Source organism: Paroedura picta, chromosome 8, assembly GCF_049243985.1.
Source record: "Paroedura picta isolate Pp20150507F chromosome 8, Ppicta_v3.0, whole genome shotgun sequence".
NCBI lineage: Eukaryota > Metazoa > Chordata > Lepidosauria > Squamata > Gekkonidae > Paroedura > Paroedura picta.
This window is the reverse complement of record NC_135376.1, coordinates 96,561,597-96,579,133: the sequence shown is the minus strand read 5'-3', so window position 1 is coordinate 96,579,133 and position 17,537 is coordinate 96,561,597. Positions and strand designations below refer to the sequence as shown.

Genomic DNA, 17,537 nt, shown 5'->3' with positions numbered 1-17,537 from the left:
AAGTCCTCCGACTCAAGCCCTGGAGAAGATTGTGCAGTTGACCGTTCCCAGGAAGGTGTGGGAGGGCCTGAGCATATCGGCTGGACACAGTGTCACGTGTTTGGCAGCATGTTTGCAACAAGAAAGGGTTGCATGGGCTTTATTGGGGAGGCACCACACAGTATTGGCCGCCTGGCTCACAGGACCGCATCCTCAGTGGTGTAGAAATAAAACATGGCAAAATTTATTTTCCCCCTTCCCAAAAGCCCTTTTGTTTGTAAGATGTACCCTGAACAGTGTATGCTCAGGTTAAATTTCCATATACTGCAGTGGAGTTGGTTACAATTATTTTCCTTTAACAAGAAAGCAAAATTCACCGTATTTTGTCTTTGAAGTATCTTAAAGTTGGTCGGGCAGGATTTAAGTGCTGGAAGCAGCTGCCTGAAAGGCCGAACCTTTTTCTAACTTCTTCATTGACTCCATCCTAGAGGGCTTTATGAAGGTTTGTTGCAAGGAGACCCTCTCAGCCACCCTTTTAAAGCGGGAATAATTGTTTATGAGTTCTAGTCTTGAGCTAGAGAGAGAGAAATGGACCTGAGAAGAGGGCATGTGTGGTGTTGCATGTCCTCATGCTAACCTTGCTGGATCAACTCTAGCATAGTCTTCTGTTTATTTCTCCAACACTGAGCCTTGGTGTTGGCCAAGGCAGACTGCCGGAAGCGCTGGGTTGCTATGGAGCTCCTGCCAGAAGGGCTGGGTTGCTGGGGAAGGGGCCGAGGAGGTGTCACCTGTTGCCCTGTCAACAGGGGTGGCATCATCATGGCTACCAAGAGGGGGCCCTCAAGGAAGCAGTGGGTGTTCAGGGAAGATCTACGGTGACTTGAAAGCCAAGCAGTTGAGGACGTAGTACAGTTACAACAGACAATAGCAAAGGAAGCCTTTGTGTCCATACTTCTAATTTGTATACTACATTGAACCCCTCAAAGCACTTCACATCCATGGACTAAGTCAGCATCCCAAGGGCACCATGATTTTCGGCTTAACATCCGGAAGATATTCCTGACAGTTAGAGTGATTCCCCAGTGGAACAGGATTTCTTGGGAGGTGGTGGGTTCTCCTTATTAGGGAGTTTTTAAGATGAGGATAGATAGTCACCTCACAAAAATGCTGATTTTATGAACTTAGGCAGGTGGTGAGTGGGTGGGCAGGAAGGGATGTGTTTGTCTCTTGTGGCCCTTCCTTGAATACTCAGGGAATTGCTGATTGTCACTGTGGGATGGTAGGTTAATTCCCTCCAGGCCAGGCTGGATTCTGGAGATTTTTGGTGGTGGGGGGAATCACTTGGGTATGAAATTGGGGTCACTGTGGGCGGGCAGAAAGCTGTGAGTTCCTGCATTGTGCAAGAGGTTGCACTAGATGACCCTGGCAGTCCCATGAAACTCTGTGATTCTATGATGCCTGCCAGAACTTCCCTTGACACCTGCTGAGCTGTTCAGAAATTGGATGGGGCCACAGTGAGGCAGGGCTTGTTACTGGCTGCCCTCATTCCAAAGAAAAGGTTTTCCACTGGAGGATCGGAAGGATTGTTAAGCACCTGGGCTAAATGTAGTCAGTATGTGGTTCTGTTTCCCCTTAAGGTTTTCCTTCTTCCCGAGAGGTGGGAGGAGGGAGACATTCCATTCAGCTCCACCTCCTTGGTTTGGCTCCTCCTACTGCGGCAGCCATTTTGGGATCCCTGAGCTTCAAAAGGTTAGGAGCATTGGTCTAAGTAATCCTGACAACACATCAATGGCACAGATGGGTCCCAAACTGCAGATTTGCCTGCCTAAAGTGCAAAGAACAAATTGTAATCTCCATAAATGCTGGTGTGTTTGTGACTGAAGTGAGATGTCAGCGAGGGACCTGGTGGCACACAGATGCCCCCTGAGCAACCCCCACTGGCCTCATTTCTCCATGCAGACGCAATTGGGAGTGGGAGACGGGAGAAAGCATGGCACCCCATCTCTGAAAAAAGAAATGTCTGTGTGAGGATGTGGAGTTCATGATAGCTGCTCATTACAGCCCAGTGCGCTGGTGGAGCCTGAGTTTCTCTAACGGGTGTTTTCCTTGACAGACAAAGACCAGTTGAATTTACACCCAACTGTTCCCTTGCTCTGATTTCGTCCCCCCCCCCCTTATTAAAAGTGCTTGTTGCAGCTTGCTTAGCGCATGTTAATGCTTCGCCATGTCAATAACAATGTGGGGGGGGGCTGCATTTTATCTTCCCTCAACCCAGGGTTGTTTTTTTTTTTGGGGGGGGGGCTTCTATATTAATTAAGCCACAGTTTCCTAACTGCCGGTGGGTGTACTAGAATGCGTTCTTAGAGCAATCAAAATTGATTAGAATAAAGAGATGAAGTCTTTTTAAAAAATATAATAGAAGTGATTTGGTTCCAGAGGTTTGATAAAATTAAACAGAAGATCAAATTAACCAGTAATTCAATTAGGTGAATGGTGCTGTATTATTAATTAGCATTATTAGTATTGTTTTGACATCCAAGCAGTTACTCTGAACGGCACCGCGGGTGGCGGGGGGAGTGTTTACAAGCTTTAAGAATCAAGATATTATGTGGCTTCCCATTTATTGCACTAGAGGAAAAAGAGGAATCCCCAAGATTATGAGATATATGGGGTTACGGCTGGAACATTAATTAAAATGATAAAAAGGAGACATAATAATAATAGTTGGGATCAAAGCCTGCAGTTCATGAACTGCATTCACATTATGCATGACCACGATGCGCAACATTCCATTTGTGGGTAGAGGCGCATTTCAGTGTGCAGTTTCTTCTCCAGTGGCCTGTGTTGTAGTTTTCATTTAAAAGACTCCAAATTAAATTACCTTTGTGTTAGGTGCCATCAGGTTGCTTCATGTGAACATGAGTCAGCAGTGTGACTCGCGGGCTAAAAAGGTAAATGGGGTTTTGGGCTGTATCAAACGGAGTATCGTGTCCAGATCAAGGGAGATGATGGTACCGCTTTACTCTGCTCTGGTTCGGCCTCACTTGGAGTCCTGTGTTCAGTTTTGGGCGCCCCAGTTGAAGAGGGATGTTGACAAATTGGAACGTGTCCAGAGGAGGGCAACAAAGATGGTGAGGGTTTGGAGACCAAGATATATGAAGAAAGGTTGGGGGAGCTTGGTCTGTTTAGCCTGGAGAGGAGGCGACTGAGAGGGGATCTGATAACCATCTTCAAGTATTTAAAAGGGTGCCATATGGAGGATGGAGCAGAGTTGTTCTCTCTTGCACCGGAGGGATGGACCAGAACCAATGGGATGAAATTAATTCAAAAGAAATTCCGTCTAAACATCTGGAAGAAGTTCGTGAGTGTTAGAGCGGTTTCTCAGGGGAACAGGCTTCCTCGGGAGGTGGTGGGTTCTCCCTCTTTGGAGATTTTTAAACAGAGGCTGGATAGCCATCTTAGGGAGAGGCTGATTCTGTGAAGGTTCAAGGGGGTGGTGGGTTGCAGTAGATGAGCAATAGAGTTGTGAGTGTCCTGCACAGTGCAGGGGGCTTGACCCAGGGTGATTCTATGATTCTATGACTTAGGGAGACCCTTTGAATTAACGCCGTCCAAAGCACCCTATCACTCAACCTTGCTGAAGTTGAGTGATACCCAAAATGTATAGTAAAGTGTTCAGAAATAGATGGAACGATGACAGTGAAATCCTAAACAGAGCTACCACAGGAAAAAAACAGCTTTTAGATTCAAGGAGGATGTCTGTCAATGGCGACTAGCCATGGGGAACTTCCACTTTCCAGAGCCAGGGGAAGGCCTTGGGCTTTCTGCCCCGTTGTTGGATGTCCAGAGGAACTGGTTGGCCACTGTTCTTCTAACATCTTAGACTTCAATAGATGTAGCTCTGCTTGGGACTGCACTGTTCCATTTGCCTCTGCTAGAAGGGAAAGGGCTGGTTGGTGACTTGTGGGTCAGATCTGGGGGTAGAGGCAATGTTAGCTGGTCCCGGTAGATCCCGCAACATTTTCATCAAGCTGAGGTTAAAAAGTAAAGAATGGTTTTGTCCAGTTTTCTCTGTAGCGTGATGCAACATGGAGTGGCTGCCACTGACCCCAAGTGGTGTGAGACGGGGGGGGGGGGCGTGGAGAGGAGCCCTGTAAATTGACATCCCTCCACTGGCCCAATGGCACTTCTGTGACATTACCTTGCCGGGGCCACATTTTCCCTTAGAGATTTCCCTCAGCTTGACCTGTTTTCAACAGTACTATATGCCGCTTTTCTCTCCCCGAAGGAGTCTCAAAGCAGCATACAGTGGCCTTGCCTTTCCTCTCCCCACAACAGACACCCTGTGAGGGAGGGGAGGCTGGGAGAGCCCTGAGATTACTGAAGAAGAAGGAGAGTTGGTTCTTATATGCCGCTTTTCCGTACCCAAAGGAGTCTCAGAGCGGCTTACAGTCACCTTCCCTTTCCTCTCCCCACAACAGACACCCTGAGAGGTGAGTGAGGCTGAGCTATTACTGAAGAAGAATTGTTCTTATATACCACATTTCTCTACCCGAAGGAGTCTCACAGTGGCTTACAGTCACCTTCCCTTTCCTCTCCCCATAACAGACACCCTGTGAGGTGGGTGAGGCTGAGGGAGCCCTGAGAGAACTCAGTCAGAACAGCTTTATTAGTGCTGTGGCAAGCCCAAGGTCACCCAGCTGGCTGCATGTGGGGGAGTGCAGAATCAAACCCGGCTCGCCAGATAACAAGCCACTGCTCTTAGCCACTACACCAAACTGGCTCTTTAAACATTAAAACCTTGAGAAAGGCTGACCTAGAACATCACCTTACTGGGATAATGTCATAAGATCCGGGTGATGCCGGGTGATGCCTTGACAGTGATGCCCCCTTGTAGGTCTGCTGGGCTGGAAGTCTCATGTCAGATCAGAAAACCTGGAAACCCAAATGTAACATCTTTTTGATGCTGCATCTGACATGTATGCAATATGTAAACGTATATATTTTTAACTCTGCCTGAGAATATCTACCTAGAAGCATGGCTGCTTGTGAGGGAGTCAATAGTCCTTTTCAGACATCACATTTTGGGGTTTTTGAGAATAAATCAGCCAGTATTCTAATACCTCCATATAGCTCTACGGCGTGGCCATTTTATTTATTTACTTTATTTAAAGTGCCCACTGTTTCCCCAGTGGAGTCCCAAAGCAACCTAGGTTGTCCACCTCTCCTTCACTTTATCTTCACAACAACCCTGTAAGGTGGGTCAGGCTGAGTGTATCTGCTTCCATGGCAGAGTGGGGATTTGACCTTGGGCTTACCCAGTCCCCAGTGCAAGAGTTTCACCAGGACACCATGCTGGTACAGTCGAATTCAGTACACCACGGAGAGGCCCGGGAAGTTGTGCGGAAATCTTGGGTCTCGCCCGGCCATGGCTCATACATTCAAGCCTCTCTTTGCAGATTTTAAAGCCTCGCTCCCTGGGCCCCTGGCCAAGAAATTAGTCCTGATTCAGCCCCACTAAAACCAGCTGCCAGCCTCAGAGTCACTGAACCACGCGCCACCTTAGCTGAACTGGAGAGTGCTGAACTTGCCCTTGGCCCAAACGCAGCCAAACAAAACAATGCTTTGAGGAATTTTATTTTCTCCTTCTACATTTGACGAGTCGGCTAATAAGACTGACTGTCCCGGTTAAAGTTAATCCCCCCCCCCCACCGTCCACGTTTAAAAAGAAAGAAAAAAAATGCATGAAAGTTTTCTTTAAAGAGCCTAGGGCAGGGGTAGTCAAACTGCGGCCCTCCAGATGTCCATGGACTACAATTCCCAGGAGCCCCCTGCCAGCGAATGCTGGCAGGGGCTCCTGGGAATTGTAGTCCATGGACATCTGGAGGGCCGCAGTTTGACTACCCCTGCCCTAGGCTATTCCACCTGGTTGCTCAGGAGTCAGTTTTCAAACACTGGCTTCAATTCTGGCCGTGAGCGATCAGTGGGGACCCAAGGCGGCTGCCATCCTTCTCCTCCCCTCCGCTTTATCCTCACAACAGCCCTGTGAGGGAGGCCAGGCTGAGTGCGCCTGACTGGCACAAGCTCACCACGCCAGTATCCAGGGCACTGTGGGGACTCACGCCAGAGCCTCCCAGATCCTGGTCTGGCCCCCTCGCCACTTGGCCACGCTGCCTCTCACCCTGAGAGCTGAGCCACACATCGATAAGCCACAGGCACGTTTGATGAATATGGAACGGCTTCAGTGGTGCGCGGGTGGGTGTGCACACCTGTTTTGGCAAAAGTTGTAATTAGAAATCATCTCCGTCTGGGAAGGATAGTGCTTCTTGCCCCTCTTGAGACCCCTGCACCAGTGTGATCTGTAATCGTGCGCATCATCCCCTTTCATGCGCACTGCCTGCTAACACCTTCTCTGACTCCCTCTCCCCGAAGACTGTCCTTCTGGCTTCCGTGCAGAGAGAGCCCTTACTCCTCCTCCTCCTCCTCCTCCTCCTCCTCCTCTCCCTTGTCTTAAAGGCAAAGGCGGACGCCAGCCTTCCTGCCCTGCACGCCCACTCCTTACCAGCCATGGGTCCTGTTTCCGTGGCTCCTTTCCCGATTGCTGTGGCAATCGCTGACCTCCGGGCACTATGAATAAACAGCCGAGCTGGAAACAAAAGGATTCTCCGCGCTGCCATTATCCCCCATTAACATAGCCGAGGCACTGCGGTGGGAACAATGCCAGTCCCAGTCTCCGATAAACAGCGAGTTCCCGGGCGTTTGGATTACCAAGGCAACAGGCAAGGGTAGAAATGCTGGGTGGGTGTCTTGGTCTTTTAAGAATTGCTATTATTATTATTATTATTATTACGGTTATCGTTATCGAAGGATCAGCCAGATGTGGGATCCTAGGCAAATCGAGAATTGCAAGTTTTTTAAACAAAGTAATGACTGTCTTGCTACTTTACTAGGGAGGGAATGAACCAAGGAGGGTGTTTCAGATGCTGGCACGTGGGCTGCCATCAGCCAGGGGGGCAAACAGGGCTGCGAAATGCAATAAAGATGGAACTGCCTTTGTGCCCAGCTGCAGAATGCACCAGGCACCTCTGAGATGCAGTTAACAGGTGGGCTTTTGTGGCTGTGACAGTCTGTTCGTGTGCCCTGGTTTTGCTTGTGTGACAACAGTAGCCAGAATCTCTCGGGGGAGGGTTTTTCTTTAAATTGTCAGGAACAGTAAGGGATGGTCTCTGTCCCATAATGTGAAAGGTTTCATAATCCCATCTAGTCTCTAGGGCTGGAGTGCATTCTCAGTCACCGCTCAGTACTTTTCTGGCATAGCTTTGGTATCAGTGTGTGTTTGCACATGTTTCCAAGGGTACATAGTAAGTGCAATGGCTCCCGGTTGTATGTTCAACCTAAAATCCAAAGAGCTGTCCTACGATTTGAGTGGTGGAATCCCCCCCCCCGTGATCTTTAAATTGCAAACCCCCCCCTCTGGTGCATGTCATGTTACAAACTGGTTTTGAAGCACCATCCTTCCCCCAGTTTCAGAACCTGTGGCTGTCATTCAAGACAGCAAACCTGTTGATGTGTTCTGTGGGTCCCAGTTGTTCCATCTCCAAAATCATAAGGAGACAAATCCTAGTGAAAACTTGGCATCTGGTTCATCATCTCACTTTAGCACATGACTTTGTGGTGGTGTAACAGGTAAAGCAGGGTCCCCTTAGGCACCCTGATGCCCAAGGACACCTCTCTTGGTGGCCCTGAAGTGGGTGGGACTCTTATCCAACAGGGCCTCTGATTGGCCACTGAGGGTCTGATTAAAGTAAGATGGTTTCAACTACAGCTGCCACCATAGGGGTTGTTTTATTCCCCCTCACCCCTCTTCCAATCTAATTGCCCCCCTTCTCCCCTGCACATCTGCTTCCTGTCTGCATGTGGTTCCCCCTCCTGCAGCAGCCCTTCCTGTGTCCGAATTCCAAAGTTGCTCACAAGCTCGAAAAGACTGAGGACGTCTGCATTAGTGTCAATCTAATCTCTGGGAGAGCCGGGTTTGAATTCCTGCCTGGTGTCCGTGGGCCAGTCACACCCTCTCGGCCTCCCCTACCTCACAGGGTTGCTGTGAAGATGAACCAGAGAAGAAGAAAATGGCATAAGCTGCTTTTGGTCCTCATTAAATGCATCAAATAAACAAGTAAAATATTCTGCCGTCTTGATGGATGACGTGTAACTTCTCTGGAACTACTAAAAGGCATAGTGCAAGTCTCTCTCCCAGCAAGTTTGCTGCTTTTCCACTTGGCATGGTTTTTGAACTGTGTAGGCTTTGCCTGAACATGCCTGATTGGAAGGAAAGGGGGATACAGCTTCTTTTAGATTTCTCCTCCGCCAGGACTTTGCTTTGCCTCTGTTTTATTTTTTTGCGTATTTGTATCCTGCCTTTCCTCCAAGATGCTCCTTGTGATGGTCCAGATTTCTCTTTTGTTATCATGAGAACCCTGCAAGCTAGGCTGGCTCACTTGGTTAAGGAAGGATTCGAATCCTGGTCTCCTCAGCTGCGGCTTTACCCTGGCTCCTTCTTGGTACACTTTTGAGTGAGCGACTCAGCCTAATAGAGTTCCAAGGACTGCTGCGGGAATAAGAGAAACAAAAAATTTAAAAAGTGGGAAATGCAACAGAAATAATTGAACATAGACCCTAGAGGCAAAAACATCTGTTTTATGAAGGCTGAAAAGAAATATACAAGAAGTATGCAAAAATACTGCTATAATTATAGGTTACAAATTTTTGTTTATATGTTCTTCTTCAGCTCTCCTACATTAAAGCTAGATGCTTGTTCTCTTTTTCTTTTCTTTTCACTCATCAGATCCCTAGATTGTCCTGATACAGTTTCCCTCTTGCCTCTTATTCACATGAAGGCACTCAGTGACAGAATACCTCCTTTGGGACCAACGGGAAGCTGTGTGTTCAAAACTGGCTTTTGCGTTCCACAGCATTCTTTTCTCAGCCTGGCTGTTAAAACAGTGATGACCTGACAGGAGACGAAGAATGGTGCCGGTAAAAGGCACATCTTCAAGGGCCGTCAATTAGGGTGGTTCAGAGAAACCCTCGTAATTTCTCTTTACCCAATTCCTTGCTGAAATCTGAGAATCAAATTATTTTCTGATTTCTTTTTAGAAATTTGGAGTTTGTTTTGAATCAGTTCTGTTTTGCTGAAAGATAAATGTAAAGAGAGATTGAACAGGAAATGAAGTTCTGCAGAATCTCACCGTTTCACTCTGTAGATGCTCAGAGGCCCAGAGTTCCAAAAGCTCTTGTCCTCCTGCTGGACCACTCCCTGGTGCACAAGATGGATTTCTAAAAGAGTGCATTGATTCCTCCAGAACAGGCTTTCTCAACTGGAGTCTCGTGGAACCCCGGGGTTTCAACAGAACCATCAACTAGGGTTGTGCGCTTCGGCCACAAAGCAGCCATTCCGGCAGCCGCAGCATACAACCCTACCATCAGCCCTTGGGGGCACCAAGTACGGAAGCCTGGTCATGGCCTCTTTGCCCCAGTTTGCCTTGGGTGTGACCAGAGATCTATTGACCTATAAGCATTTCTCCCTTGCTCTGCCATTGCATTTTGCTTTGTACCTTTGCATCCTGACTCTTCTTTGCAGCCCCCTCCCCCTTCTGACTGGGAGATAAGACCTCAGGGATCTCCATGCCGCTCAAGGCTCACACTCTTTGGCTACCCGAGGGAATAGATTGGTGGAGTAGAGCAGTAAGTCCGTCAGAAGTTTTCCAGTTTGTTTCAAGGAAGCTCTGGAGAATTCCTCTGAGGGGCATGCGCTGTATTCAATGCCTGGAGGAAGGCGCGGCCTTTGGATTGTTTCACTAAGTCACCAAAATGTCTTGGACCCACCCTGCAACCATCCAAACGTGCCAAGGCAGGGCTACCCAAATCCTCCCCGTGTGCATTGCAGAATTTGAAGAGCTGCAGATAATTTGAGCTAAGAGATCATGTGGGAAAGGAGGAGTCTGTGGTCAAGCCTCCCCATGAATGGAGGGAGCTCCCCAAGGTACCAGTTGGGTCATTTCATTCTCTTTCCATCTCTCAAGGCTTCGTGGAGCACACAAGGTGGCTCTCTTTGGGGGCAGCCTTGGGGAGGTTGTGGTCCGCTTCAGCTGCATGTTCGCCATCCATGCATCCCACACTGCTTGATAGGGAACAGATTTGAATGGGGAAAGATTTTTAATCATTTCACATCTTAAAGATTATTTATTGTGTATCTTTGTATTGTTTTTATTGGTGTATCTTAAACAGTGTTAGCTGCCCCAAGTTTGTTTAGGGGAGAGGGAGCAGCTTACAAATTGGATACATAAATAAATAAAGCTCAATATCTTGGGCATTAATTCATCTCTCCAGACAATTGAGGTGGTTGGAGCTCTTGGCTTAAGAGATCAGTCAATATAGCAAATTGTTAAGGAATTTTGGGTGAGGGTGGTTGCTGAAATTGAACACATGACTTCTTATAAAACTTGTAGTGAAAGATTGCCTAGTGCCTTTTACTGGATTGACTGAGGGATTACGCACCTGCCAGAATTCAGATTTGCTTGTGGCTGTGAAAATGGTAATTGCAAAAATTTGGCAAAATGCAAAACACTTAACCAGCATGGAAAAGCAAGTAGACTTAACAGATTTAAGCAGCAGAGAACATTTATTCTTCCCCCAGCTGTTTAGAAAATGTTTTTGGCTTTTGCCACCTGGCACATAGTATAATTATAGAATCATAGAATCATAGAGTTGGAAGGGGCCATACAGGACATCTAGTCCAACCCCCTGCTCAATGCAGGATCAGCCCAGAACATCCTAAAGCATCCAAGAAAAGTGTGTATCCAACCTTTGCTTGAAGACTGCCAGTGAGGGGGAGCTCACCACCTCCTTAGGCAGCCTATTCCACTGCTGAACTACTCTGACTGTGAAAAATTTTTTCCTGATATCTAGCCTATATCGTTGTACTTGCAGTTTAAACCCATTACTGCGTGTCCTCTCCTCTGCAGCCAACAGAAACAGCATCCTGCCCTCCTCCAAGTGACAGCCTTTCAAATACTTAAAAAGGGCTATCATGTCCCCTCTCAACCTCCTTTTCTCCAGGCTGAACATTCCCAAGTCCCTCAACCTAACTTCATAGGGCTTGGTCCCTTGGCCCCAGATCATCGTCGCTCTCCTTTGTACCCTTTCAATTTTATCTACGTCCTTCTTGTAGTGAGGCCTCCAGAACTGCACACAGTACTTCAGGTGTGGTCTGACCAGTGCCGTATACAATGGGACTATGACATCTTGTGATTTTGATGTGATGCCCCTGTTGATACAGCCCAAAATGGCATTCGCCTTTTTTACCGCTGCATCACACTGCCTGCTCATGTTTAGTTTACATCCACAAGTACCCCAAGGTCTCTTTCACACACAGTGTTACCTAGAAGTGTATCCCCCATCCAGTAGGCATGCTTTTCATTTTTCTGACCCATATGCAGAACTTTACACTTATCTTTATTAAATTGCATCTTGTTCTCATTTGCCCATTTTTCCATTGTGTTCAAATCTCGTTGAACTCTGTCTCTATCTTCTGGAGTATTTGCCAGTCCTCCCAATTTGGTGTCATCTGCAAACCTGATGAGTAGTCCCTCCACACCCTCATCTAGATCATTAATAAATATGTTAAAAAGTACCGGATCGAGCACCGAGCCCTGAGGTACCCCGCTACTCACCTCTCTCCAGTCTGATGAAACACCATTGACAACAACTCTTTGAGTGCGGTTCTCTAGAGTTCTCTAACCAATTCCCTATCCACTTAACTATCTGAAAATCCAGATTGCAGTCCTTCAACTTATCCATCAGAACATCATGGGGAACCTTGTCAAAAGCTTTACTAAAATCCAAGTAAATTATATATTTATAATTAAAAATTGATGATTATACTATGGGAGCCAGTTTGGTGTAGTGGTTAGGAGCACAGACTTCTAATCTGGTGAGCTGGGTTTGATTCTGCACTCTCCCACATGCAGCCATCTGGGTGACCTTGGGCTCGCCACAGCACTGATAAAACTGCTCTGACAAAGCAGTAATATCAGCGCTCTCTCAGCCTCACCCACCCTACAGGGTGTCTGTTGTGGGGAGAGGAAAGGGAAGGCCAATGTAAGCCGCTTTGAGCCTCCTTCAGGTAGAGAAAAGCGGCATATAAGAACCAACTCTTCTTCTTCTTCTTAATGTGTTTTTAATATGAATATGTTATAAGTGTTAAAAAACTGTAAACCTCAGGTAGTTGGGACATTCTCCGAGAGCAACAAGGAGACTTCGCTTGCAGCATTTTCTCTTCCTGTCCCTCTGCCAGCCTCCCTCTGCTCCTGGGACAGGAGCCAGGTCAAATCACGCCAAGCACCAGGGGTCATTTGTTTTTTAATTGCACCTGCCCCAGTTATTTCCGTAAACCCACCTTCTTTCCAAGTTTCTAGGACAGAGTCTTAGATCTGCTGTTTGCTTCATTTTTTTTACTCTTTGAGTCTCCCCCAGCACTGCCTAGGGCAGCAGCCCCCCACTACCAAGTGGGGGGCTGCTGCCATAGGCAGTGCTGGGGGAGATACCTGTGGATGGCATCACACCTGCCAACACCTTTTCTGGTGCCCACTGAGGGCCTTGAGTAAGAGGGTGGGGACAGGTGGGCCTTGTGGGCAGCAAGGCTTCTGATTGGCTCCTAGCCATTTCATTGGTCATTCTGATTTTTTAAAACCTTGCTTTGACACAAGGAACTTCACTGTGTGGCTGACATTTGACTGTGTGACTGCAGTAAGCTTTTGGAGGTTGGCTCAGCCTCATGTCGCAGCTGTTTTATGGCTGCTCTCACCATGGTGTGTTGGAAGTCTAAAGGCGTCCACAAACTCAAAAAGATTGGGGACCCCTGGTGCTTGGCGTGATCCCTCAACTCCAGTTCATCCTGGACACTAACTAGAAATATCTGAGAAGATCTGATCATCGTGTTGCCTTCTTATCACTCCCCTTTTCCATTTTTCATATTGATCTCTGCTGCCATGGATCTTTGAATGTTCTGTGTGGTCCCCTCATTCAGTTTTTTTAAATCTCAGATCTGAATGCAATAGTAAGCAGGCTCTGTATAGAATAAAATAAATCTTGTATTTAAGACTTCCTGTTGCTCCAATCTGTGCTGCGATCTGGTAATTGGCAGCAAATTTGACTATGCTGTTTGTGAAAAATCAGCCGTATTTTTAAAATCTGTTAATTCATTTGGCGTTACCCCCACTCCAAACATTTTCACACCCCTAACAAATGGAACACATGAGCTGGTTGGGGTTTTTCCCTTCCTGCCCAATGGGAACTCATCCCTGCCTCTGCTTGGGTGTGTCTGGAATCCCTGAACTTCTGCTTCAAGTGCTACAATGGCATGGCCTGCAGACAGAAGGAATGGTGCAGCAAGAAATACAGCACATTCTCTGATCATTCACGGGTAATGTTTTGGGTAACCAAGGTGGCCCTCTTTGGAGAGGCTCACACAATTGAGCCTCCCCACCACCAACCATCCTTCATTTTTTGGAGACAGTTGGTGTGAACTGGCGGGTGGGGGTCCATGGGGTGGGCCATCCGCCATCTTTGTGAAAGCAGCTGCACTTTTCCTGTCAGGTGTCAACAGCCACGGGTCTGCGTCTGCAGAACATGAAGCTATCCAGTCATGCCAAACAGCTCTCTGAGTGAGTTTTTGTAAGACGGCCTTTTGGTGATCCAAAGGGCCAGGGGAGTCTCAAGTTAACTGCCTGCTTCCAAGATAACACAAGAGCGATGAACTCACCCAATGTTATTGTTTCCCTTCTGTGAAAAGAAAAACGGGAACTCTCAAGGAGTACATTTGTGGAGGGAGAAATGCTACCTTGCATTTATTTATTATTATATTTATATAATTATTTATATAAATCTATATAGTATTTATGAGTTGGCAGTCCCCACATTACAGCGCTTGTGCATAGAATCCACAGAGGCAGCTTTAAAACTTTTTTTTTCATTTCAAATGTTAAAGTTTTAAAACTAAGATACCTCTCACATATTTTGAAATGAAAAAAAAAACCAGTGTTGGTGTTATTAGTGGAGGCAAGGAAGCCTCCCTCCTGATAGCAATTTAGGAAGGTGCTTTTCTGTGGGATACTTTTTTTCTCTTTGTAATATTGAGTGTATGACCCAGTTGTATTAATGGCTGTTCTTATAGATACCTACTAGTATCTGTATGTAAACCACCTTGAGTCTGTTTTGGGGAAAGGTGACGTTAGATAAGTATTACATAAGTAAGGGAACGTTAGCCCCAGAGTTACAACTCATCTCCAGACTGCAGAGATCAGCTCCCCTGGAGAAAACGGGTACACTGCACGAATGGGATGGTATCCCACTAAGGTCCCTGTCCTCTCCAAACTCCATCGCCAGATTTACAGGAGTTTCCCAACTTGAATCTGGCACCCACCCCCCCTGTTGGTAGCCAGAGAGGACTTGGCAACCTTAGTTTTAATTAGTATATGAACCTGCTGACTGTTGTACCATACTAGAACATGCTTATGCTAAGACAGCCTGATTCACCCACATCGCTTCTATTTTTCTTCCCCCCAGGGGACCATAGCTTAAGCATAATTTTTTTCCAGACTGAAAAAGGGGCGGGTCATAATTTTTTTCAAATTTATTTGCGACCTTTGATTTGACTTTTGCTATGACATTTAGTCGAGTACTAAGACATCTGTCATTTCACTTCCAAGGAACAAATCATATCTCCTTGAGTGCAGCTTTACCCATTGGTAAGCTCCCTCTATGAGACCTCGTGATATCATTTACTTGTGGACAAGAGATGGTTAAGAGGGCTGTAACTCCAGAATGCACTGGGGGTTTGACAGAATGGGCCTTGAATCAAACACAAGAGGATAACTTTGCTAAGTGCACATGCAGCTTATGAATGCCTTCAGGAACAATATGCAGGGCTCTTAGAGTAGAAGGGTTTCCCAGAAAAGGGGAAAATTAAATCAGATTACCTGATTGTAGCCTGAGATAAACAAATGCAGTGATATTCAACCTTCCTATCTTCAAGAAACAAGTTTCCATCTCAGCTTTTTTACTGTGGAATCCCTGAACGTTGAAGAAGATTCTGAAGCATGTTAGTAGAGCATTGTTCAGGTCTGGTGGTTCTCAAAACTGCTCCCATATGAATAATGACCTAAAATATGCACATGGCAAGACAAGGTTGGTAGAAGGAGGAGGTCTGTCTTTTGGACTAGCCTATCCTTCGTAAAGAGCCTCTTGTGGTGCAGAGTGGTAAGGCAGCCGTCTGAAAGCTTTGCCCATGAGGCTGGGAGTTCAATCCCAGCAGCCGGCTCAAGGTTGACTCAGCCTTCCATCCTTCCGAGGTCGGTAAAATGAGTACCCAGCTTGCTGGGGGGTAAACGGTAATGACTGGGGAAGGCACTGGCAAACCACCCCGTATTGAGTCTGCCATGAAAACGCTGGAGGGCGTCACCCCAAGGGTCAGACATGACCCGGTGCTTGCACAGGGGATACCTTTACCTTTATCCTTCGTTATTGGCCTTCTAATTAGGGGAAATGTAGTTTGGTTCCGTTTGTATGCCACAGACTGATTGGGCCACCTCTCAAACCAGTTTGGTTCATAAAGTGGTAGAACGGACACCCCAGGACCACTATAAACTCTATACTTGTTGGGGAGCTCTAGCTTGACTCTCATCCAAGTTTGGTGCAGATTGGATTTACAGGGTCTGAGTTATGGACCCCTAGAGGGGTAGTCAACACAGGTTGACTACCCCTAGACCAGGGGTAGTCAACCTGTGTTCCTCCAGATGTTCATGGACTACAGTTCCCATGAGCCCCTGCCAGAAAATGCTGGCAGGGGCTCATGGGAATTGTAGTCCATGAACATCTGGAGGACCACAGGTTGACTACCCCTGCCCTAGAGAACACTTTCTTGGAGGGACTGTTGGGGGTGGGGAATAAATCAAGGCACTTTCCACCACCAGTAATTGAGACTGGGGTGTTTGCATGTTTCACAGTGGTGCAAGACAGGGAATGTCACCAGGCCTGGTTTTGCTCATCCCTACAAAGCAGTTGCAGTGGCAAGCTGCAGCCCCCAAACATCCCTCTTCTGCATATGTCTGGTCATCTCAAGCTCCCTTCCAATATGTGTCCCTCCTTAACTGCTGTGATGATGTTAGAAATCCAGAGGAGTCAGTGACTTAGCTACATTGCTGCCCCAATGCTCACTTCCGGATGGCCAGAACTAAAGCAGTTCTGCAGGGCCTGCAAAAGGGAGCTCTTCCGCCAGGCATCTGGCTGAGTTTGTTTGGCCTGATCCTTGCGGGAGGCGACTTAGGACACCAGCTCCTTTTAAGAGTTTTTCAAACCTTGGGGGTGGGGGATATCCAACCACACATACAACTGTGAGAGCATAGACTTTCTGCAATTTATGGAAAGTCACCTGGGCTCATGGCACATGTCGCCTGCAACAGGAAACTCTTTACATCAGGAAGATCACAACTTGGCACTTCCATAACTTGTTGTTGGAACCCCAAATAGAATGCCTACAAAAAATCTGATGGGATAAAGTCATTGAGAACAATGATCCAACCTCTATCTGGAATAGTTTGGTCTTTCTGAGGTGCCATGGTTAGCTCACCAGTTTTGATTGCGGATAGTCCACCCAAGAGAGACAATTAGCTCTCTCTTTGGCAATCCTTGTGGATCTGGCAGCTAAGTTCATGACTTCCTTCCAAGGCTTTGAAGCCCACGTGCAAAGAAACCCATCGTAGGCAAGAGAAGGAGGGAGGGGAGAGTTCTACATCCTTCCTTCCTAGCCCCTCACATTGTTCTTTCTCCAGTCCAGTGCTCACTTGGTTCTCCCTCCCCTTGCCTCACATCTGTCCTGATTCTCTCCTTTACTGCTTTTTACTCCCTCCCTCCCTCCCTCCCGCCAATACTCACTGTTACTCCAAGTCCTCTGTGACAGGTGCCATTTTTGATATGCACTTGCTTAATTTGCTCCTGAGAGAGACTCGCATATCTTCCAACCTTCCGGGGCAACTGAAACAGAGCACCCATGGCTGTGTTTGTTGTATTCTGGACTGCACTGGCTCAGGATTGTGGATTGAATTGTTGCCATCTACTTTTCAGTGGTTCAGTTGCCTGAATTAGTCTAGGAGAGTGCAGATTTCCATGTCAGAGCTGTTATTTAGTCCAGACCAGTGGCCTAAAAAATGTGAGATTAAGAGAGCTTTTAATAGCAGCAGCAGGTATCTTTTCATAAACCACATAAATAATCTGTATTCTCCAACATCAAATTCATTCTTCATTTTGGGGCCTGCGTCTTAGTGCAGGGGTTTTGGGCAACACAAGGAGGCCACCCAAAATCTTGGGTTGAGCTCTTCTTCTTTATCTGCATAAAATGTAGAAATAATTCCCACATGTCACGTCACAATGCTTTGTGCTTCTGCATCCTGCAGGGCCAATCCTGGCATGGCTCACAATACATGATCCTCTGCACTAGGGGTCCC

At 47.0% G+C, this 17,537-nt stretch overlaps 1 protein-coding gene across 13 annotated transcripts in view; it reads left to right on the top strand.

Annotated features, from left to right (window-relative positions):
• The window catches only part of ZMIZ1 (zinc finger MIZ-type containing 1), a 410,316-nt gene that overhangs the window by 324,635 nt on the left and 68,144 nt on the right, over positions 1 to 17,537 (top strand). The window lies entirely within an intron of this gene.